The sequence below is a fragment of the Triturus cristatus genome, chromosome 2_2 (genome assembly GCF_964204655.1).
Source record: "Triturus cristatus chromosome 2_2, aTriCri1.1, whole genome shotgun sequence".
NCBI lineage: Eukaryota > Metazoa > Chordata > Amphibia > Caudata > Salamandridae > Triturus > Triturus cristatus.
The window spans coordinates 910,418,859-910,443,108 of NC_140582.1; the positions used below are offsets into that span (position 1 = coordinate 910,418,859).

At 40.6% G+C, this 24,250-nt stretch overlaps 2 long non-coding RNA genes across 2 annotated transcripts; one reads left to right on the forward strand and one right to left on the reverse strand.

Moving 5' to 3' along the window:
- Positions 1 to 492: 492 nt before the first annotated feature.
- Positions 493 to 1,193, reverse strand: LOC146862929 (uncharacterized). Its single transcript, XR_014978529.1, has 2 exons — positions 1,153 to 1,193; positions 493 to 566 (listed from the first exon to the last, which is right to left on the reverse strand). It is a non-coding gene; the product is annotated as an uncharacterized LOC146862929 (long non-coding RNA).
- Positions 1,194 to 2,384: 1,191 nt separating this feature from the next.
- Positions 2,385 to 4,900, forward strand: LOC146862930 (uncharacterized). The gene is made up of 2 exons (XR_014978530.1): positions 2,385 to 2,797; positions 3,384 to 4,900. It is a non-coding gene; the product is annotated as an uncharacterized LOC146862930 (long non-coding RNA).
- The last annotated feature ends 19,350 nt before the right edge of the window (positions 4,901 to 24,250 follow it).

Sequence of the window (24,250 nt, forward strand, 5' to 3'; positions counted from 1 at the left end):
TGGTAGAGTAGATCAGAGGTTGGAGCCTTACACTGCTATTCGTAAGGCGTACATTTGGTACAAAACGTTGGCCATCCATCGCTTCAATTTAGCAACTTTCAATGCTTTTGTTGTGGACAGGGAGTGTTCTTCTGAGTCAAAGTTGACTTTTGTTCAATTTCAGAAGTCTGTGATAGGAAGCCTTGTTGTTGTGGAACAGGCAAGTGTTCCTAGAGTTGGAGTGGTGGAGGATGTGGCTAGATTGAAAGATCAGTTACATGGGAAGGGGCCTAACTTAAGCCCCAAACCAGACGCACTGCTGGATTGCGCCACTTTGGCATTCATTACTCATATTCTTTTTCCAATTTATGTGTAGTCATCCAACTCCTTCTGAACCATTCAACTAGATATTATGTGATCCTCCACACGTGGAATCTTTGCAATTTACCAAGCTTCTGATGTCCAAAATGTGCCCATCCGGACCTCTTTAAGTGAACACGACTGAGGCAATGGTTCATAAAAAGCAGTGTTTTATTCAGAAAATACCCAATGCATTTCGGGCTTCAAGCGCCCTTCGTCGGGGGTCACTATAAATAACAATAAAACAGCAATCAGTTTTGGTTTCTTGTTTAAACATATTACACAAAATTAGTATATAATATGTCAAAATTGCACCATGCATGACATGTAGCTAATATATCCCTTCATTAAAACATAACGTGAATAATACTGTGAATAATCACCCTCCTTCCACCAAACAGACCTATATTACCCTTGACGTTACCTATTATCATACCATGCTCTCCTGTCCCCTATTAATCACCATCTTATCTCTATTCCAACAACGTCCTTCCCACAAATAGTTAAACAAAACAGATGTCACGTTACCCCTCGCTCACAACAATGTACTCGCCTGGCCTGTTTATAGCATTCCTAACACCTTTTAGTACAATCGCCATCCGGGTGCTATTCGTACTCCCTCCTCCCTCTGTTCTATCTAAGTACAAAACTGTTCGATTATGAACTCTGTTTCACCCACCCGTTAACGCCACGGAAGTGCCTACTAATATGCAACAAAGACTTCCCATAGTTATGTTCGCTCGTTATTCATTGCAAACACCCACAAGTCTTTAAACTAACACCTAGTTGCTGCAAACACATATATTCACGTACCTGCCATAAGCATTTAAGATCAACCGTCCGTGTCATCGTTGTAGCAAGAAATGATTCGCTGCATTTCACCTCCCCTATTTAACCAAATGATCCCGCCCTGCTCTATCCCAATTGGTCCATTCATACATTGTTTTCCTGCCGTAGGTGATATTCACATGTAAAAACTCCATATCCCATCATGCAATTTAATGTGTTTAAGAAGAGCTCGAGCTCCCCATTCATGGCTGTGTAAACAAGTATTGTCGACAACAAAAAACATTTATCATTATTTACGACATAAATAATTAAAAGTCAATGCGCACAAAAGTTCAACACCAACTTTAAAGAACCAGGTCTTTCACCAAACGTGTGGATGCTGTTACGGATACAACTATTTAACTGTTTATCGAGCGGGTGCTATCCCCTACGGGCAATCAGTGAAACTCAATAATGGGGGTGGGGATGCACACCATTTCTTTCCTTCTTCTCAAATTTAATCCTTGTTCTCCTGATGTTGCGTGCAGACTGGTAGGGTGCCAGCCCATAAGACACCGTGCAAGAACAGTTACATGGGAAGGGGCCTAACTTAAGCCCCAAACCAGACGCACTGCTGGATTGCGCCACTTTGGCATTCATTACTCATATTCTTTTTCCAATTTATGTGTAGTCATCCAACTCCTTCTGAACCATTCTACTAGATATTATGTGATCCTCCACACGTGGAATCTTTGCAATTTACCAAGCTTCTGATGTCCAAAATGTGCCCATCCGGACCTCTTTAAGTGAACACGACTGAGGCAATGGTTCATAAAAAGCAGTGTTTTATTCAGAAAATACCCAATGCATTTCGGGCTTTTCTGAATAAAACACTGCTTTTTATGAACCATTGCCTCAGTCGTGTTCACTTAAAGAGGTCCGGATGGGCACATTTTGGACATCAGAAGCTTGGTAAATTGCAAAGATTCCACGTGTGGAGGATCACATAATATCTAGTTGAATGGTTCAGAAGGAGTTGGATGACTACACATAAATTGGAAAAAGAATATGAGTAATGAATGCCAAAGTGGCGCAATCCAGCAGTGCGTCTGGTTTGGGGCTTAAGTTAGGCCCCTTCCCATGTAACTGTTCTTGCACGGTGTCTTATGGGCTGGCACCCTACCAGTCTGCACGCAACATCAGGAGAACAAGGATTAAATTTGAGAAGAAGGAAAGAAATGGTGTGCATCCCCACCCCCATTATTGAGTTTCACTGATTGCCCGTAGGGGATAGCACCCGCTCGATAAACAGTTAAATAGTTGTATCCGTAACAGCATCCACACGTTTGGTGAAAGACCTGGTTCTTTAAAGTTGGTGTTGAACTTTTGTGCGCATTGACTTTTAATTATTTATGTCGTAAATAATGATAAATGTTTTTTGTTGTCGACAATACTTGTTTACACAGCCATGAATGGGGAGCTCGAGCTCTTCTTAAACACATTAAATTGCATGATGGGATATGGAGTTTTTACATGTGAATATCACCTACGGCGGGAAAACAATGTATGAATGGACCAATTGGGATAGAGCAGGGCGGGATCATTTGGTTAAATAGGGGAGGTGAAATGCAGCGAATCATTTCTTGCTACAACGATGACACGGACGGTTGATCTTAAATGCTTATGGCAGGTACGTGAATATATGTGTTTGCAGCAACTAGGTGTTAGTTTAAAGACTTGTGGGTGTTTGCAATGAATAACGAGCGAACATAACTATGGGAAGTCTTTGTTGCATATTAGTAGGCACTTCCGTGGCGTTAACGGGTGGGTGAAACAGAGTTCATAATCGAACAGTTTTGTACTTAGATAGAACAGAGGGAGGAGGGAGTATGAATAGCACCCGGATGGCGATTGTACTAAAAGGTGTTAGGAATGCTATAAACAGGCCAGGCGAGTACATTGTTGTGAGCGAGGGGTAACGTGACATCTGTTTTGTTTAACTATTTGTGGGAAGGACGTTGTTGGAATAGAGATAAGATGGTGATTAATAGGGGACAGGAGAGCATGGTATGATAATAGGTAACGTCAAGGGTAATATAGGTCTGTTTGGTGGAAGGAGGGTGATTATTCACAGTATTATTCACGTTATGTTTTAATGAAGGGATATATTAGCTACATGTCATGCATGGTGCAATTTTGACATATTATATACTAATTTTGTGTAATATGTTTAAACAAGAAACCAAAACTGATTGCTGTTTTATTGTTATTTATAGTGACCCCCGACGAAGGGCGCTTGAAGCCCGAAATGCATTGGGTATTTTCTGAATAAAACACTGCTTTTTATGAACCATTGCCTCAGTCGTGTTCACTTAAAGAGGTCCGGATGGGCACATTTTGGACATCAGAAGCTTGGTAAATTGCAAAGATTCCACGTGTGGAGGATCACATAATATCTAGTTGAATGGTTCAGAAGGAGTTGGATGACTACACATAAATTGGAAAAAGAATATGAGTAATGAATGCCAAAGTGGCGCAATCCAGCAGTGCGTCTGGTTTGGGGCTTAAGTTAGGCCCCTTCCCATGTAACTGTTCTTGCACGGTGTCTTATGGGCTGGCACCCTACCAGTCTGCACGCAACATCAGGAGAACAAGGATTAAATTTGAGAAGAAGGAAAGAAATGGTGTGCATCCCCACCCCCATAATTGAGTTTCACTGATTGCCCGTAGGGGATAGCACCCGCTCGATAAACAGTTAAATAGTTGTATCCGTAACAGCATCCACACGTTTGGTGAAAGACCTGGTTCTTTAAAGTTGGTGTTGAACTTTTGTGCGCATTGACTTTTAATTATTTATGTCGTAAATAATGATAAATGTTTTTTGTTGTCGACAATACTTGTTTACACAGCCATGAATGGGGAGCTCGAGCTCTTCTTAAACACATTAAATTGCATGATGGGATATGGAGTTTTTACATGTGAATATCACCTACGGCGGGAAAACAATGTATGAATGGACCAATTGGGATAGAGCAGGGCGGGATCATTTGGTTAAATAGGGGAGGTGAAATGCAGCGAATCATTTCTTGCTACAACGATGACACGGACGGTTGATCTTAAATGCTTATGGCAGGTACGTGAATATATGTGTTTGCAGCAACTAGGTGTTAGTTTAAAGACTTGTGGGTGTTTGCAATGAATAACGAGCGAACATAACTATGGGAAGTCTTTGTTGCATATTAGTAGGCACTTTCGTGGCGTTAACGGGTGGGTGAAACAGAGTTCATAATGGAACAGTTTTGTACTTAGATAGAACAGAGGGAGGAGGGAGTACGAATAGCACCCGGATGGCGATTGTACTAAAAGGTGTTAGGAATGCTATAAACAGGCCAGGCGAGTACATTGTTGTGAGCGAGGGGTAACGTGACATCTGTTTTGTTTAACTATTTGTGGGAAGGACGTTGTTGGAATAGAGATAAGATTGTGATTAATAGGGGACAGGAGAGCATGGTATGATAATAGGTAACGTCAAGGGTAATATAGGTCTGTTTGGTGGAAGGAGGGTGATTATTCACAGTATTATTCACGTTATGTTTTAATGAAGGGATATATTAGCTACATGTCATGCATGGTGCAATTTTGACATATTATATACTAATTTTGTGTAATATGTTTAAACAAGAAACCAAAACTGATTGCTGTTTTATTGTTATTTATAGTGACCCCCGACGAAGGGCGCTTGAAGCCCGAAATGCATTGGGTATTTTCTGAATAAAACACTGCTTTTTATGAACCATTGCCTCAGTCGTGTTCACTTAAAGAGGTCCGGATGGGCACATTTTGGACATCAGAAGCTTGGTAAATTGCAAAGATTCCACGTGTGGAGGATCACATAATATCTAGTTGAATGGTTCAGAAGGAGTTGGATGACTACACATAAATTGGAAAAAGAATATGAGTAATGAATGCCAAAGTGGCGCAATCCAGCAGTGCGTCTGGTTTGGGGCTTAAGTTAGGCCCCTTCCCATGTAACTGTTCTTGCACGGTGTCTTATGGGCTGGCACCCTACCAGTCTGCACGCAACATCAGGAGAACAAGGATTAAATTTGAGAAGAAGGAAAGAAATGGTGTGCATCCCCACCCCCATTATTGAGTTAGATTGAAAGATCGCCACTTTCCAGATTTAATTCCTCCCACGCCCAAAAAATCAATCTCTGTAAGAGATTTAGAGTCTGCTTGCGAAGAGGTATGCGGAAGGAGAGTCATATGCACTGTGCCGATTGTCCTTCTAATCCTAGGCAGTGTGTGCCCTCATGTTTCAGTTTGTATCACACTAAACAGAGTTTTTGGGAGCAACCGTGAGTCTAATAGTGTACTGCCTGGTCTGCATGGTTTGAAATAGTTGTTCAGTTTCACGTTTGGCAATAGAATGATGTCTTTAGTTTCTGCTGTTGATTTTGTAGTTATAGTTTGGTATCTAGTTGCAATTGGTTTGTGTTTTCTTTCTTGTTTGAAAAAAAATTATGACGGTGTACGTGGACTGGTGGTTGGCTGGCGGTGTGCGTGGACTGGCACTTGGCTGGCGGTGTGTGTGGACTGGCGCTTGGCTGGTGGTGTGTGTGGACTGGCACTTGGCTAGCGTTGAGTTGATTGGCGCTTGGTTGGCAGTGTGCATGGACTGGTGCTTGGCTAGAGGTGTGTGTGGATTGGCGCTTGGCTGGCGGTGTGCGTGGACTGGCGCTTGGCTGGCAGTGTGTGTGGATTGGCGCTTGGCTGGTGGTGTGTGTGGACTGGTGCTTGGCTGGCGGTGTGCGTGGACAGGCACTTGGCTGGTGGTGTGCATGGACTGGCGCTTGGCTGGCGGTGTGCGTGGACTGGTGCTTAGCTGGTGGTGTACGTGGACTGGTGCTTGGCTGGTGGTAAGTGGGCTGGCACTTGGCTGGCGGTGTGGGAGTAGTGACTAGCTGCTGGTCACTACACACACTGCTAGCTAAACGGCACTCCACGCAATCCGTGGGCTGGTGTGGTTGCTGTATCAAGAATGTGAGCGTGTGAAAGTGATGGGCCCTTGAATGGCGCTGTCTGCTGGTGTGAGTGTTGTAATGTGCTGGGCCAGCGGCTGGCGGTGTGAATGGTTTTGTATGTGTCACACGTATGAAAGGTGCATGAATGGCCTGTAAAGAGGTGGGTGCCTTGTCGTGGCTTTACAGCTCACGAGCTGTGAGTCAATTGTTCAGTTTCTCCTACTTTAATTATTAACAGCGCATTTCTTTTTTGTGAAATCTCTGGTTAATCCAAGTATATATACTGAACGATCGCTCACCCTCGTGCCAAATCCAACCAGTATGTATGAGTGCTTCAGGAATAGATGGTTGTGTAGAAAAAAAATTCGATTCTGTTTTTGTCAAACAGGGTGTACCTTGTCCCTTTTTGTGAATGTTGTAATGTGTTGGTTTTGTGCCTGGTGGTGTGAACAGTTTTGTGTGTATCATGTATGAAAGGTGTGTAAATGGCCTGTAAAGCGGTTGGTGTCTTGACATGGCTTTACAGCTCACGAGCTGCGAGTCATTGGTTCAGTTTTTTGTCCTTTCAATTATTGACAGTACATTACATTTTTGTGAAACCTCTTGTTAATAAAATTTTATATACTAAACCATCACTCACCCTCGTGCCAAATCCAACCAGTATGTGTGTGTGCTTGAGGAATAGATGGCTGTGCAGTAATCTTTGTCTGTTTTGTCTCTCTGTCAAGCTGTACATTTCATTTAAGAATAACCTAACAACTGTAGTTTTTGTCGTAAACTAAACACCCATGGGAGTGCATGGTGAGGTCTCTCTTGTGGATCCCAACAAGTTATCTTACCCACAATGTCCTGCAAACCTCAAAATGTGACTGTGACATTTTCCTTGCATTATTTTGCCCAAATTGTCACGCGGCGGAAAGTAACAACAAATTTCCAACCCCGGTGCATTTCTCCAAGTATCCCAATAGAAATGGTACCTCACTTTTATGGGTGGGCCAAGTACCCATGGCAGGGAAGGGCCCAAAACCTATTGATGTGACATCAAAATTACCTATCACAAACCAACCTGGTTTTGCAAGGGGGGTCACCTGGGTTTTGGTCCCCGTACTCGGCGGCCATCTAGAGAAACCTACCAAACCCACACATTTCTGAAAACTAGACACCCGGCGGCTTCACGGGAGGTATGGCTTGCGTGGATCCCCCAACGTTTCCTTACCCTGAATCCCCTGCAAACCTCAATTTTAGCTGCAAAAATCACTTTTTCCACTCATTTTTGTATGGGAAAGTTGTGGCATCACCGGGCTCACACAAGTTTCCCACCACCCAGCGTTCCCCCAGATCTCCCGATAAAAATGGTGCCTCACTTGTGTGGGAGGCCCAAGTACCCGCGACAAGCAAGGGCCCAAAACGTAGTGAAGTGACATCAAAATTGCCTACCTCAAAAACACCTGGTTTTGCAAGGGGGGTCACCTGGGTTTTTGGCCCCGTTCTCGGCGGCCATCTAGGGAAACCTACCAAACCCACACATTTCTGAAAACTAGACACCCAGCGGCATCCAGGGAGTTATGGAAATTTGTGGATCCACGCAGATTCCAGAACTTTCCACCACAGAAATGTGCAGAAAATGTGTTTTTTTCACAATTCTTTAGGTTTGCAAGGGATTCTGGGTAACAGACCCTGGTGGGAGGCAGTCAAGTCACCCCATCCTGGATTCCCCTGAGTGTCTAGTTTTCAAAACTGTATAGGTTTGCTAGGTTTCCCAAGGTGCCGGCAGAGCTAGGGTTCAAAAACTACAGCTAGGCACTTTGCCAAAAAAGGTTCATTTTTCACTGCAAAATTGAAGTGTGACCTCGTTGCGTTTTGCGCCGTTTCCTGTCGCGGGCACGAGGCCGACCCGCACAAGTGAAGTGCCATTTTTTTCGTAGGACTTTGGGGAACGCGGGGTGTGTGGAAAGTTGTGGATCCACGCAGATTCCAGAACTTTCCACCACAGAAATGTGGGGAAAATGTGGGTTTTTTTGACAATTTTTTAGGTTTACAAGGGATTCTTGGTAACAGACCCTGGTGGGAGGCATTCAAGTCACCCCATCCTGGATTCCCCTGAGTGTCTAGTTTTCAAAAATGTATAGGTTTGCTAGGTTTCCCTAGGTGCCGGCAGAGCTACGGTGTACAAACTACAGCTAGGCTCTTTGCCAAAAAATTGTCATTTTTCACTGCAAAATTGAGGTGTGACCCCGTTGCGTTTTGCGCAGTTTCCTGTCGCGGGCACTAGGCCGACCCGCACAAATGAGGTACCATTTTTCTTGTAAGACTTTGGGGAACGCGGGGTGGGTGGAAATCTGTGGATCCACGCAGATTCCAGAACTTTCCACCACAGAAATGTGGGGAAAATGTGTTTAGTTTTGACAATTTTTTAGGTTTGCAAGGGATTCTGGGTAACAGACCCTGGTGGGAGACAGTCAAGTCACCCCATCCAGGATTTCCCTGGGTGTCTAGTTTTCTAAAATGTATAGGTTTGCTAGGTTTCACTAGGTGCCGGCAGAGCTAAGGTTCAAAAACTACAGCTAGGCACTTTGCCAAAAAAGGGTCATGTTTCCCTGCGAAACTGAGGTGTGACCACGTTGCGTTTTTTGCCGTTTCCTGTCACGGACACTAGGCCGACCCACACAAGTGAGATACCATTTTTCTAGAAAGACTTTGGGGAACGCGGGTGGATGGAAATATGTGGATCAACGCAGATTCCAGACCTTTCCACCAGAGAAATGTGGGGAAAATGTGTTTTTTTTGTCAATTTTTTAGGTTTGCAAGGGATTCTCTCCTGATGGGAGGCAGTCAAGTGACCACATCCTGGATTCCCCTGGGAGTCTAGTTTTCAAAAATGTATAGGTTTGGTAGGTTTCCCAAGGTGCCGGCAGAGCTAGAGTTTAAAAACTACAGCTAGACACTTCGCAAAAAAAGTGTACATTTTCATTGCGAAAATGTGGTGTGTTCACGTTGGGTTTTGAGCCATTTCCTATCGTGGACACTATGCCTACCCACACAAGTGGGGTACCATTTTTATCGGGAGACTTAGAGTAGTTCAGATTTGTAAAGCAACTGTTATTACCTATTGATTTTTGATGCATTTCTCCCTTCCAAATGAAAGACATTGTGTAAAAAAAGTCATTTTCAAAAATGACCTATAATTCTCGAAAATGTGCAAATATGTACTGTTTCTAAACTCTATAATTTGTTCCCATTTCAGAAATACATAGGTGTCTTTCATACCGATTTTTCCATGTATACATTTTCCCACAATAATTGCCATATACCCGAAACATAATAAAAAACCATTACAAATTTCTGCTCAGTTTTTTACTCTGGTTTAGTTGGGTTCTTGGTGAACCTACAAGTCCTATATACCACCACAACCAGGAAGGTCCAGCGGATGTAAGGGTGTATTGCTTTCAAAGAGCTGTCATAATTAGAAGAAGTTACAGGTGAAAACGTTGACACAAAAGGCTGTTTTTTTCAACTAATTTTAATTTTTCCTATATTTAACTGTTAATTTCTATAAAGAAACCTTGATGGATCTACACAAATAACCCCTTGCTGAATTCAGAATTGTGTCTACTTTTCTAAAATGTATAGCGTTCCAGGATCCAATATTTCTTTCACACTCATTTCTACCATTAACTGGAAGGAGGTTGAAAGCACAAAAAATAGCAAAAATCGGCTATGTCCCAGAAAAATGCCAAAACTGTGTAAAATATGTTGGATTTCTGACAAAATTCTGTCATTCTCTAAAAGCTGGGAAAATGGTGATTTCAGCCCCACAAACCCTTTCTTGATACCATTTGCAGAGAAAAAAACAGATGCTTTCATTTGCAGCCCGTTTTTCCAATTTTTCACAAAAACTTTTTCTGTATTTTGGCTAATTTCTGGCAACCCTCAAGGGGAATCTACAAACCCTGGGTACATTTAGAATCCCCATGATGTTGGAAGAAAAGGATACAAATTTGGCGTGGATACCTAATGTGGTCAAAAAGTTACAGGGGCCTAAGTGCGCACAACCCCAAATAGCCCAAAAAAGGCTTAGCACGGGGTGGGGGGGGAAAGGCCAAGCAGCGAAGGGGTTAAGGGAATACCTTCTCTCAACACAGCACTAGCTTCTGAACTCCAGAACAAGGTTCACTATTTATTTTCATTTCAGATGATTGACATGGAACATTCCCGTCAAGCCACCCTCTCTAACAAGTCAGGATCTCCTTTTGATCCCTGCCCCCTGAAGATACTTCACACCATCATTGACACTGCAACCACACTCAGTGATAGTATAATTAATTCATCACTTTTACTTGCAGACGTATCCCCTGATTTGAAAATCGCGGCAGTTAAGCCCCCTTCAGAAAAACCAACAATCGGACCCCACCACTCTTTCTAACCTCCATCCCATCTCCCTATTACCTTGTCTCAGTAAAATTACTGAAAAGTTGGTCAACAGTCAATTAATGACTTACTTTGAAGCCTCTAACATGTTGTCTCCAACTACACTCTACAGAATCGGCACTCCTACACACTCCAGAGACCCTTAAATTCACTCTTGATGAAGAAAAAAATGCAGTACTAATTCTGTTAGATTTGTCAGCGGCTTTCAACATGATTTCTCATTAGATCTTGTTACATCCTCTTTAAACATGCAGCATTTCCCATTTTGCTCTGGACTGACTTTAATCCTTCTTGACAGACCGTCATCAAATAATCATGCTTGGTCACTATCAGTCAGCCATCAAACCCCTGCGTACAGGTATACCGCAGGGTTCTATGTTAAGTCCAGTGTCGTTTAACGTCTACATGGCACCTCTCATAGAATTGATAGCATCACTCAACATCGAGACCACCTCAAATTCTGATGATCCTCAGCTAATTTTAAACCTAGACAAACATCATGGCAATGCGGAAGAGAAATTCCAACTAGGCCTGGGCGGTGAACTCCGCCCCGTTCGCGGAGTTTGCCAAGTTCCGCCGAGCTCATGTAGTGCAGAAAACTCTTCTCTGCGTAGTGCAGCAGAGTTTTTTTCCCACTCGCGAACAGTAAGTTGGCAAACATGAGCTGCCGCTCTGGTAGAATTTCTACCCGAGCAGCAGGATAATCAGTGCAAATCTACAGTTTGCACTGCACTACGCCACTTGCAGAACTCCGCTGAGTTTTTTGTCACTTCTCCCGGGCCTGCAACATTGTCTCACAGCAGTTATACGTTGGATGAAGTGGAACCAGTTGAAGTGAAATACACAAAAGATGAATCATGCTATTAGGAAAAGCTAATAATTTCACCCCCAGTTGCCGGTGGCCTCCAAATACCCCCCTCTACCCAACACCGTGGAGGTAGTTAACAATCTTGGGGTAAAATTTGACTCAACCTGACCTTTCCGTCCACAAGCATTATCAGTGGCTGGAAAATGTTTTTAGCTGATTAAATCTCTGAAGACGTTTTTCGATCTTCTCCCATTTACAGCAAGGAAAACTGCTACAGCAGCCCTAATCACTTCCAGATTAGACTATTGCAATAGCCTTTATGCAGGTGCAAACAAGATAATATTCAAGAAGATCCAGACCGTTCAACATGCAGCAGCCCACCTGGTGCTGAAACTGCCATGCCGCTCCTCAGCTTCCGCATCCTTAAAACTATTGCATTGGCTGCCTATCCATAAAAGAGTACTATTCAAGATACTCATCATCACTTTTAGAGCTTTCAGGGCCTCAGGACCTCAATACTTAACATCTAGATTTACATTCTATGTCAGCACATGCTCTCTTAGATCCTCATCAGCCAATCTTTTAAAACCCACTTTGTTCAGATATAAAACTAAGGGTGGCAGATCAGTAACCGCCCTAGGAGCAAAACCATAGAATATACTCCCCTTGGCTCATGAGGGTTGCCCAGCTGCTGGTGAATGCCAGTCAAGTCTTGTCACACTCCCCAAGCAAGTGAAATGACTGCTTAAAACAGCGACTTACTCACCAATATACATACTCAAACAACCACTTACCTACCCATTCACAAATCCTTATAAGCACTCACACATCCACTTACTCACCCACACATTCATTCACACAGGCACTAATTCTACAATACAGCCACTGACACACCAAGTCATTTAACCCAGCAGGCACTCAAATATCCACTCACTCACCCATACAGCCACTTAGACAGCATACACTCACCCACACAGCCACTGACATACCCACTCACTCACCAATACAGTAACTCACACATCTACTCACTCACCCACACAGCTACTCACACACCTACTTATACACCTATACATACAGCCACTCACATATCAATACAGGTACTCAGACACCCACTCACAAACAGATACACACAGTCACACAGCCACTCACAGAATATGTGTTACAACTAGTATCACTCATTGGTAGTACAAAAAGTATACTGTTTTAACTTTTGCAGTACCATTGTATATATGTTTAACACTTATAAACATTTAGGAAACACTCACACTCACTGGATGATGGTTGTGTATGAGTGAAATGTGAGTCTAAATATACAGTCTCAGTAACCTTTGTTTTTTCAGGAAAAAATGTATATATTTATCTCATGAGCTCTACCCTCACATATGGCAGTATCTGTTGAGAGTTCAGCACTAGGGTGGATGTTGGAGCGAGAATGTTGTAGTAAGTGCCTGAACTGCCACATAATAAGGATTCCTGTGCTGTAGGCTGAGTTATTCAAACTCAAGGAAACTCAGTTATACAAAATGGCTCTGGCAAGCTGAATTTTGTCAATTGCACCAAGTGAGGAGTATTAGCACACTATATGTAGTAGCAGGGATTTTATAGATAAGCTCACATTTCACGCTGTGGAAGTTTCTGTATTGGTGATTGTGTGGGTGTGTGAGTTGTTGTAAGGGTGTATAAGTGGGTGTGCAAGTGTCTATCTGTATTGCTAGATGTGTGATTGGCTGTATTGGTGAGTGAGTGGGTGCATGAGTAGTTGTATGGGTGAGTGAGTGGTTGTGTGAGTGGCTGTTTGAGTGAGTGGATGTGTGAGTGGCTCTGTGGATGAGTGGGTGGGTCTGTGAGTCAGTGAATGGGTATGTGATGATTGTCTGGGTGTGTGAGTGGGTTTATGAGAGTCAGGAAAGGGGTGTGAGTGTTTCTGTGGATGATGTCATCAGTGATACCATTTGACTGATATGTGAGGTCATAAGCAGTGAATTGCGGGGCCATAAGTAATAGTTGTCTCATGTAACTATAACTCCTGAATTTCACCATTTTTTATGAGTGAAATCTGAACCTAACCATGACCTCCCTGTAACCATTGTTATTTCTGTGAATTTCTAAGTTTTAAAAAATTCTGTTTCCTCACTATAACCTCCGTGTAACCTTTGTTTTTTTAAGTGAATTTATAAAGTTGTTTAAATGTTATTTCCTAACTGTAACCACTAAACTTTGACAATGAGTCCCTGTGTTGGTCTGTGAGTGAGTGCATGAGTCTCTGAGCAGGTCTGTGAGTTAGTGCGTGAGTCTCTGAGTGGGTCTAAGAGTGAGTGCAAGAGTATCTGAGTGGGTCTGTGAGTGGGTATGTGAGTTTGAGTGCATGTGTGAGTGTCTAAGTAGGTCTGTGAGTGTGTGTGTGAGAGTCTGGGTAGGTCTGTGAGTAAGTGCATGAGTCTTTCAGTGGGTCAATGAGTGGGTACATGAGTGTCTGAGTGTGTCTGTGCGTGAGTGCATGAGTCTCTGAGTGAATCTGTCTCTGATTGGGTCTGTCAGACTGTGTGTGTGCGTCTAAGTAGGCCTGTGAGTGGGTGCATGAGTTGCTGATTGGGTCTCTAATTAAGAGAAGGGTGTGGCAAATAGGAAGATGTTGTGGCCCATTTTCCTGAGAAGATACTGTGTTTTGTTCTTGAAATGTTGTGAGCACTTGTCAGTGTATTTCAGAGGTTTGCATTGTGCAAGACTGTTTCCTCCGGTAATTTCTAGTTGGCTGCTGTAAATGATTTCTTCTGTGTCCAGTTTTTATAAATGTGAACAGTGGAATAAATACATGCACAGCAAGCAAGAATTGGCTTTCTACTGATTTAAATAAATTGTGAACTGAAACCATGGCACACTATTAGATATGTATGCTTTTCCTCTTTTAATATATTATTGTTCTGATTTTCACAGCAGAATGGTGCAAACATTTGTTTACGCAAATCAGGAAATGGAATCTTAAACTAAGCACTGTATTTCCCTTCCCATGATACTCTGTCTACACTGTGTGCTAAATTTCAAGAGGAACTTGTGATTATTGTGTCTTTTATTCCTTGGGTAAGCACACTGCCTGTCCAACGGAAACTCTTGCACATTGAAATATCATCCAAGGAGGATTCATGAGAGGGGTTGTTTATTTGTCTTCTGACGGTCACTGCTACAGCCTGCGAGGATCTTATGCAGCAAAAGACACACAAACGATGGACGTAATGCAGAACAGATCAAAACATTCACCCTTAGTCCTTCATTCTCTTGTACACCATGCCACCCCAGTTTAGAACCAGCCACATGCAAATCGGTTTTAACACTGTTCCTCATGAAAACAGTCCAGCCCCAATTGCCAAGCCAGGCTAGATTGAATACAGTGGAACAGTGAGCCCGAGACCCAAATCTGGGCATACCAGGACACTTAGGGCGAGAAAGCAAAAGACACACAAATGATGAACGGAATGCAGAACAAATCAAAATTTTCAACCCTAGTCAAAATAACAAGGCTAAATCCATCATTCTTTTGCTCACCATGTCACCCCAGTTTAGACCCAGCCATATGCAAATCAGTCCTGACCCTGTTCCTCATGGGAACAGTCCAGTCTAAACAGCCAAGCCAGGTCCTCCCTGGACTGGAAACAAGCATCCTAGTCCAGGCTTCAGGGCTTCGCCCCTCATCATCCAGGCTAGCTTGAATCCAGTGGCACAGTGAGCCCGGGACCCACATCTTGGCATACCCAGCACACTTAGGGCAAGAAAGCAAAAGACACACAAATGATGGACGGAATGCAGAACAAATCAAAAAATGTACCCCCGTCAAGAGATCTGGGTTAAATCCATTGTTTGTTTGCTCATACTCTTTTGTCATCAGTGATGTTATTTGAGATGTCATCAGTGATGTCACTGACCATGTCATGAGTGATGTAATATGTGAGTTCATAAGCAGTGCATAGCGGGGAAGCCAGTGTTAACTCAGGTGACTATAACTGCTGAAATTCACTGGTTTTGTACAAATGAAACTTGAGCCTAACTTTAACCTCTCTGTAACTTTAGTTTTTTTCAGTGAATTTCGGAGGTTTTTAATTATATTTCCTAACTATAACATCACTGTAACCTTTGCTTTTTTTCAGTGAATTTCTTAGGGTTTTTTTTTAAATGCTAATTCCTAACTATAATGTCCTTGTAACCTTTGGTTTTTTCAGTGAACTTCAAATGTATTTTTAATTTTATTTCCTAAATATAACCTGTAAACTTTGGGAGTCGGTGTGTGAGTGGCTGTATATTTTGCCAGGAACCTGGTATTTTAATCAGGGCTTCTAATTATCCAGCTTGTTGTTTTTAAAATACTGATCGTAAGGTCTAAAGCACTATCATGGTTCTAGCAATGAAAAAGATGTATTCAGTTAATATCTCTATAATGCATTCATAATATAATATGCAGATAGTTAAGCACCTGCAACGGGATCTCATTAATGTTGTCTGGTTTTAATCGTGAATGTAAAGATATATTTTTTAATTTTTTGGCAAATTTGTAAAGATTGTATTTAATCAGATACAATAAACTATGACTATGACTATGGAGTGGCTGTATAGGTTGGTGACTGGGTGTGTGAGTGGCAGTATGGGTCTGTGATTGAGTGTGTAATATCTGGGTAATTACGTAAGTGCATGAGTTGTGCCTGGGTGATTGTTAGGCCTGGGTGGTGAACTCCACTCCATTCGAGGAGTTTGCGGAGTTTTCTGCACTCAGTGCTCCACAGAGCTTGCGGTGTGCAAACAACTCCACTCCGCGTAGTGCAGCTGAGTTTTTTCCCTGTCCGCACTTGTGAACGATAAGTTTGTGAGCACGAGCTGCAGCTCCGGTACAATTTCTTCCCGAGCAGCAGAAAAACCAGCATGAACAGCAGTTCATAATGCACTCACTTCACAGAGTTTTTTTGTCACTTCGCAGGGTTCCGCATAGCAACAAAACGACATCCAGGCCTGGTGATTGTATGATTACATTGGTAGTGCCTGTGTGAATGCATGAGTGCAATTGCCAAGGACATACTGCGAATGCTGGGGTGTCTTGGACAAAGTGTAAAACAAATATATAGACATATTTTTCATAAAGTTTCAGTGTAGCTATCTAGTACAATACTAATGTAACTTTCCCCTTTGGATTCATTTGTCAAAGAAATAACTACATTAAAAAAACATTTTCCTTCTTCACAGCAACATCAGAGGTCACAATGACATCAGTAGTCACAAATACAAATGACAAAGTGTAAAGCAGATATATTTGCAAATTTTACACAAAGTTTGAGTGTAGCTTTTTGTTAGCAAATTGGTTTAGCTTTATTTTAAAGACACAATTGTAAAAGGCAACAGTTAAAAAAATTGCTTTCAACAACTGAACTCACAAATTGAGCATAACTACCAAACAACCATCAAACTACCCATTGTTACACAAACCCATTTTGAAAATTGTGCTGGTTATGAACTTTTTTTCACTATTTGTACAAAAAGATGCTGATTGTTGCGAAAATCAAGTGACCAGGAAATAAATGAATATGATTGGAAAATACACGTTTTAACTATAAAAATAGGAAGAACACACCCATTTATCTATCTTGAACATTCTTTACAAGGAGTTCATAGTGAGCAGCTCACTAGAATTTGTTGGAGTGATTTGTTTGCATATTGTGCAACTCAGCCAGAAGAGGGACATCAGGTGAAACAGTAGGTGGACTAGGAAGTCCAAGAGGTGGATTCTGGTGAATCTGAAGATAAGGGACCTCCCCAGAAGAATTGCCTGGTATTACTTCAGGAATCCATTAAGAGAAACAAAAACAGTCGCCAAATGTGTGCAATGCACAATAGGTGACAAGACATTCTCAAGGGGTACAAATAAAAAGCATTTTTGTGGGACTATGTCCATGCTTTGCTATCTAAAAACATACCATGAAAATCGCCTAAAAGCAGTGAGAAGGCAATGCAAGGCTGAAGGACCCTTAACTTTAATAGCAGCTGCAACAACACCGGGGCTGAGAGTCCTTTGAGATCTAATCTCAACTACAAGATTTGGCTCCAGAGCTTTCATGGATGGCATCATACTGCATGGGTTGTGAAATTGTAGTGAGTGCACGGAGAGGAGTACATAACAACCCTTTGCAATTCTGCAAAGATTCATAAATGATGATTTCTTTTAATTTTTGGCCCTTCAAAATTTCGCACATTAGCAGGCATGTTATTATCTTCTAATTTATTGTAACAGTATTTAAATATAACTTGCTGTATGGACAAGTAAAAGCATTCCTCTACAAATAAATACACAGCAAACTTGTGCCAGTTATCATTATTTTCTTTTTCACTTTTTAACAGTCTATGTTTTGAATCTTGTAGTGAGTGTGTCAACAACACAAACATACTCTGGTTTTTCAGACCACACTGTGTTAAAGTTTGTAATCTCTTCGTCCAAGCTATCAACTATAATACCTGTGTCCTGTTCTGCAACTCCTCCTCTTAACAACTTTTCATTTTCCTTAGAATCCTGCTCAGGACCAGAGAAACTAAACTGCACATAATCACAAACCTTTTCTACGTCTGCCACACTACCATGCAAAAGTGCTCTATTAGTTTCTTCTAAACATGAAACAGGAGTTTTCACACATTACAGCCTCCTAACTAAAGTTCACATTGTTGAGTGATGTACAGCTATCATCCTGAAATGATGCGAAGTGCTTTGGCACACTTTCTTTGATAAATAAGCTAGTGAGTGTCCCTGCAAATTTGTATGCTTTCTAATCTTGCAAGGATCCAGTCCTTGTAAAGCACTTATTTTATGTTTTAAACTTCGCCTTGGAAAGATGCATAGGAATTTCCTTTTATATAACAATGGATTGCTGTCATACTGCAAACATTACTGCACTCCGATGTAAATACAGGCGTCTGACAAGCCTTCCTTGTACCTCTTCTCCAATAACTTGTTCTACATTTGTAGGTATCATCACCTCTTTTACTATAGGGGTGCCATTTTTCATTTCAAAACATCACCCTCTTTAATCAATAGCATGAACTAATCTATTATCCTGGAGATAGCTTTTTTCATTAGAGAAAGGGTCTGTACTAAATGTATGTATGCATTCTGCACTAAAAACTGTACAAGAGTTGTTTCTATTCACTAATCTTTTTTTCTGGTTTTGTCTCCTCATGCACAACACCATTTTGTCATGAGTCTTCATTCTATTTATAATCAAAATTATAAAATTACTCTTCACTACAAAGGCCTTATCAAGTACTCTCTCAACACATTCTTTCTGTTGCAGTGCCTCTCTCCTTCTTCTATATTTTATCATAGTTCTCTGTAGATTTATAACTACTCTACTACGAAACACCCTGGCTCTGATTTCCTTAAAGGGCTTCTGTCTCATGGTTAAGGTGTGTCTATCTTTGTTACATTCTTTCCTGCCATTGTTATATATATGTTATCCACTGTTATTCTTTCTCATAGATTTAATTTTATTTACATTATTTTGCAATCTTTGGAAATGTTCACATATATTTTTAAGAAATTACTTTGTCCTCTTACCATTAGTTTTTTTTTCAATCACCACTTTGTCTTCATGTTGTCCCTTTTGTGCCTTAGTTTTGTATATATACTGTAGTTGCTTCTGTTCCTTTTTCCTCAAAGCTTTTGTAGACATACTGTCTGCAGTTAGGCAGGTATTGCTCTGTAACAAATTTTTATATTTGAATGTTTATTCTAGCCAATATACCAGCTACTTTACTACTGGCTTACACATAGTACCCATAATGCCCAAGATACATGGTAAAAACCATGGGTGGCACATCCTTCTCTGTTCAAGCAGCCAAACTATGGAACTCTTTACTACCCAACACAAGATCTATGGACAACTACCTTATCTTCATAAAACTACTCAAGAATTGGCTTTCCCACCATAAGTACCAAACGCAAACAGAAATATACAGCATATCCCTCTGTATATAAGCATTTATTTGTTCTATAGATATGAACTTATATATGTGTATTGATTTGTATAAACATGTAGAATGATTATGTTTAAAATAAAACAATTAAGTACAACACTTGCATCTTTAATCTACATATACTTAATTCCTTCATGCATCCATATACATTCCATGCACTTGGATCTTTATATTTATTTCTCCTCTCCTAAAAAAGCATATTCATTGCACTACCCTATTTCTCACCCCATACCTCTATCAATATCTTTAATCTATATACTTTCCATGTACTTATGTACTTATGGATCTATATATGTATTACTTTCTTCTAATTCAGCATATCTAATGCACTACCCTCTGTCTCCCTATGCCTCTCTCAATATATCTTCTACCTCAACTCTCTGACTCATTTCAAACCTCTTTCTACTACTCTTTCAAATGCACTACCCTATTTCTCACCCTATACCTCTCTCAATATATCCTCTACATCCACTTTCTCATTCATCCCAAACCCCATACCACTACTATGATCCCTAAAATAACCCTTTCTAGACTCTACCCTACTCTAGCCTTTCTTGCATCATCTGACACCTCTTTACTATACTGATCCTCCAAAACAAGCCTTTCTAAACTCTTCCCTCTGATTCTTCCCCTCCACATCCCTTTTTACTCATCCCAGGCCTCCTCCTACTGCTATGACCTCCAAAACAAAAAAGTCTCAATCCTTCACTCTTCTTTCACTCCACTGTCCTTATCAATCAAAATAACAGACTAACATGTCAACTTCTCAAATTTCATATTTCACTATACTAATTCACCACTAATCCTTTATGGGTTCCAGAGTAGCATGCTACTTGCCGAAAAAGTGCTTCAACACCTCATAAGGGGTAGTAAGCACTATATAAATGCAATTACAATACAGTTTTTATGTTATGTTGCAGTTTTAAATTTCCAGGGTCTTGTTGTGTCTGGGCCACAATACGTAACCGACACGGGCGGTTAATCTTGGCGAATGTGTGACTACAGGCACCGCCCCCCACCTGGATCCATGTCATTTCACTAATTTTGGAATGATATACAGCTTACTGGGTAAAAACAAACTTGAGTTTTAGGTTCACCCTCTAATAAGAAGTACACCTTAGCATGTGTACTTGCACCACTAGAGGACCTTTCTTTCCATGACCCTCTCACTTTCTGGTCCTGAAGAAAGTCTTACAATCCACTCAATAATGGCTGAAACATGTGGACCAACCCAAGGATGTTTGAGATCAATCTAATCCTATAAACATCCACCTTGACTCTTTTTAACCTTGTCCCATGACCCCAATATTAAAATAGAAAATCTCCAGGTTTGGATGGGGATCCCAGAGACAATTTTAAGAAAATTCACCTTTCACTGTCTTGCACAACAACACCCACTCCACTGTAATCCATCGTCGAAGCACACCTAGGATGCATTCGGCACCCTAGGTGGGAACCTGATGATGAAGCATGCCACCAACTAGGTTGGTGGGTGAGGGTTCTTCTGAAAAACGTAATCATTTTCTAAAACATTTAAATGTTTTCTTATTATGAGTGCTTTTTGGGTATAGTAGATTAAGTTAGGAGTCATCATTTTCGTTGTAAGCAGTTTTAAATCTACAGATGAACCTAGGTACATAACTACAAGCACTTACTTCAATGTACCAAACCCAAACCAAAACACAAAACTTAATTTATTAGTTACCTTTTACTATTATTGCAACCTCTCCTACAACCCATTTACACCATATCTCAGTTCTCACTTATAAATTCTAAAACACCACTTTATCAACCAAAGTGTAAAAGTACATACAGTGACTCAATACTGTAAATCCAAAAATACAACATAGAAGCTATTTCTGTGCTTCTCTACCACTGCGCCACCGGTAGATTTAATGTTTCAGTACTTTTTTTCTACTTAGATGTGTCATATTTGAATTTTGAGGAACACTGTATATAGAAATCTGCACATTATAATGTATCGCAGCATATAGTTCACAAATTTTTCTGAGTACATGCAAACAATGTGTGACAGGTTACATATATAATTTACCAGATGGTTCTAAAACCGTACATATTCCTCACTTAAACTTGTAAATACATGTGTTTCTGATTGAGTACAGCAATACTCGCTAGATGAAAGGATGAGAACATCGATAGCACCTAGGTGATTCCCTCAGAATATAGGTAGTGTCTGCATGATTCCCTGAGTATGTAGAAACTACATCAGTGGTTCCATATTTGCATAAATAGTGCCTGTGTATTTACATGACTATATTGCTACTACCTGGGTGATTGGATGCATGCATGGGTGCTGCCTACGTAGTTTAATGAATACATAATGAGTGCCTCTATGATTAAAAGAGTGCATATGTAGTGCTGGAGTGTTGGAATAACTGCATACATAGGGCCTGATTCACAAAGGCAATCTGAGACAAAAGTCTAACTTCACAACTTTTGGTATCCACAGAGGTTATTTGCAAGTCATACCTTTACGTCCTCAGTCGGGCTGGAATCTCCGGCTTTGGCTGTACTCTCCACACCCGGGCCGTATTCCATGATTCAGGCCATACTCTCCAGCTCAGGCTTGATAAAGTGTAATCAATGGGCCTGAATGCAATTTAAAAAAAGGAACTTTAGGAACGTGCAATAAATGGTAGAGGAGCTCATGAAAATCAGTTTGGGCAGGGAAAAGGGTGTGGCCAAAAATTACATCATATCCCAGAAATGTTTGTTCCTTTGCATCATGGTACAAGCAGTCCACATTTTGCATTCCCTTCAGTGTTGACTTTAGTGTTAACACTCCAGTCAACACTAAGGGGAGTGTAGCGTTTCGTTGCGCTCCCCTTAGTGTTGACTTTTGCAAATATATTAGCTTTAAAGCCTGTATATTTGCTGTCAATATTGCAGAATATACTACACCGTTCTATGACAATCAATTTACCATAGCTCACTCGTATAACTTCAAAACAGAATATGCAGTATATGTATTGGAATGTGACTGTGGACTTAGACATGTTTGCAGCACTATGTTGCAGGCACAAGAGAATATTGTAGCATTTGAGAGAGATTACCAATATCTATTCAACATATCCAGTATCAAGACACTTCAGCGAATGCCACAACAGAAATACCAATTCCCTTAAGTATTTTGTGATTGATTCAATTCCAAAACAATTGCGAGGGGAGATTTGGGAGTGGTTACTCAGGCAAATGGAGACAAGATGTGTATTAAATCTTGATTCCAAATCACCTAACATCCTGAATATTGAAGATGAGTTGTATACGTTTTTATGATTTATTTAATTTTATTTGTGCACCTGCAACTTTTTTGTTTCTGTATACTCGATATGGCTCTTTAATATGAGGGTCTGGTGAAGACATAACTATATGTTTGGGCAGGTATATAATGATGAATAGTGAAATAACTTGTTTTTTTCACATTTTCCATGTGTTGTGGATGATTTTTGAAGCATGGTATTATGCTTTCAAAGATGGTGCAGAGTTGGCCCTCTTGGGCATACTTTACAATAAACTATGTGTCACATCTGTGAATAAATGTAATTGGAATTGTATCTAATCAAGGGCAATTCAATTGACATTAATGCATTCAAGGTGTTATAAACAGTCAACCGTAATCTGTTGAGACATGATTGTAATTAGACAATGGCTATAATATAAAAACATATGCAATATCTGACATTGGGTATATGTTGAAGGAGATCAACAATTTACTTTAAGAATTCGATGTGATGCTGGTGAATCAGATTCCATAATTTTATAAGTTGATGGTGCATTAATGTTAGCATTAAGGGATATAAAGCCAAATAATTCAATTCAAAATAACATTTGGGTCAATTCATGTTTTTTACCTTGAAAGTTATTCAGTTTTATTTTCGCTTATTTATGCCTGTGAATAGGTTACCTATAACATTTTTCCACACAGGGTGTGACAATTTCGGGGTACCCTGCCTGTAAAGTCGTTAAGCAGATTCTGTCTTCAATGACCGTTAATCATGTGAATGCTTTATATTTGGAATGCTATTGGCACCGTGTATGCGTGGCAAGGCAGGTTGTGGACAAACTGTGTAATGGAGGACTTATGTTGAAATAAAAGCAGGGCCAATTTAAATCGGAGTCTGTGCCTGGTTCTTTGGAAATTATTGTGCCTGGTTTGCTGAACCTAACTATAAAATCCCTGTCACCTTTGTTATTTCATTGAATTCCTAAGGTTTCTTTTAATTCTGATTCCTAACTATAATATCCCTATAACCTTAGTTTTTTTTCTGTGAATTTCTAAGTTATTTCAAAATCTATATCTTAACTACAACATCCTTCTAACCTTTGGTTTTTCAGTGAATTTCTATGGCTGTTTTTGTATATATTTTCTAACCAGGGCCACTAGAATTATTACAGTGAGAGGGTCAAACCAATGTGGCTGGGTTGAGTAGATTATGTGGCAAGAAAACGAAAATTATGTGGTATAATGTGGCACATTTTCTAATGATATTAATTCATAATTTCATTATTTTTCACCTTGGTAACATTCTATAGCATTAGGTTGCACCTTATTAGTACCAATTTAATACCCAAATACAACAATAAGCAACTGAAAGGTGACAAGTCCAGATTTCCAAAGGGCCATGCCCTTTGCACCAACACATATCGCTGCATTGTTAATAACACTTGAGGCGTCTGAGTGAGAAATACATAAATGTTTTTAAAATTCTAGAAATTATGCAGCAGATGATGAATAACGAGGAACATGCAGCTAATTAATAATTATGTGAATACCTCTTCTGCCACACAGTCACATACTTCTAGTGACCCTCATGGTAACATTACTTTAATTTGAAGTTTTTTAGCTGATTTTCATCTAAAAGTA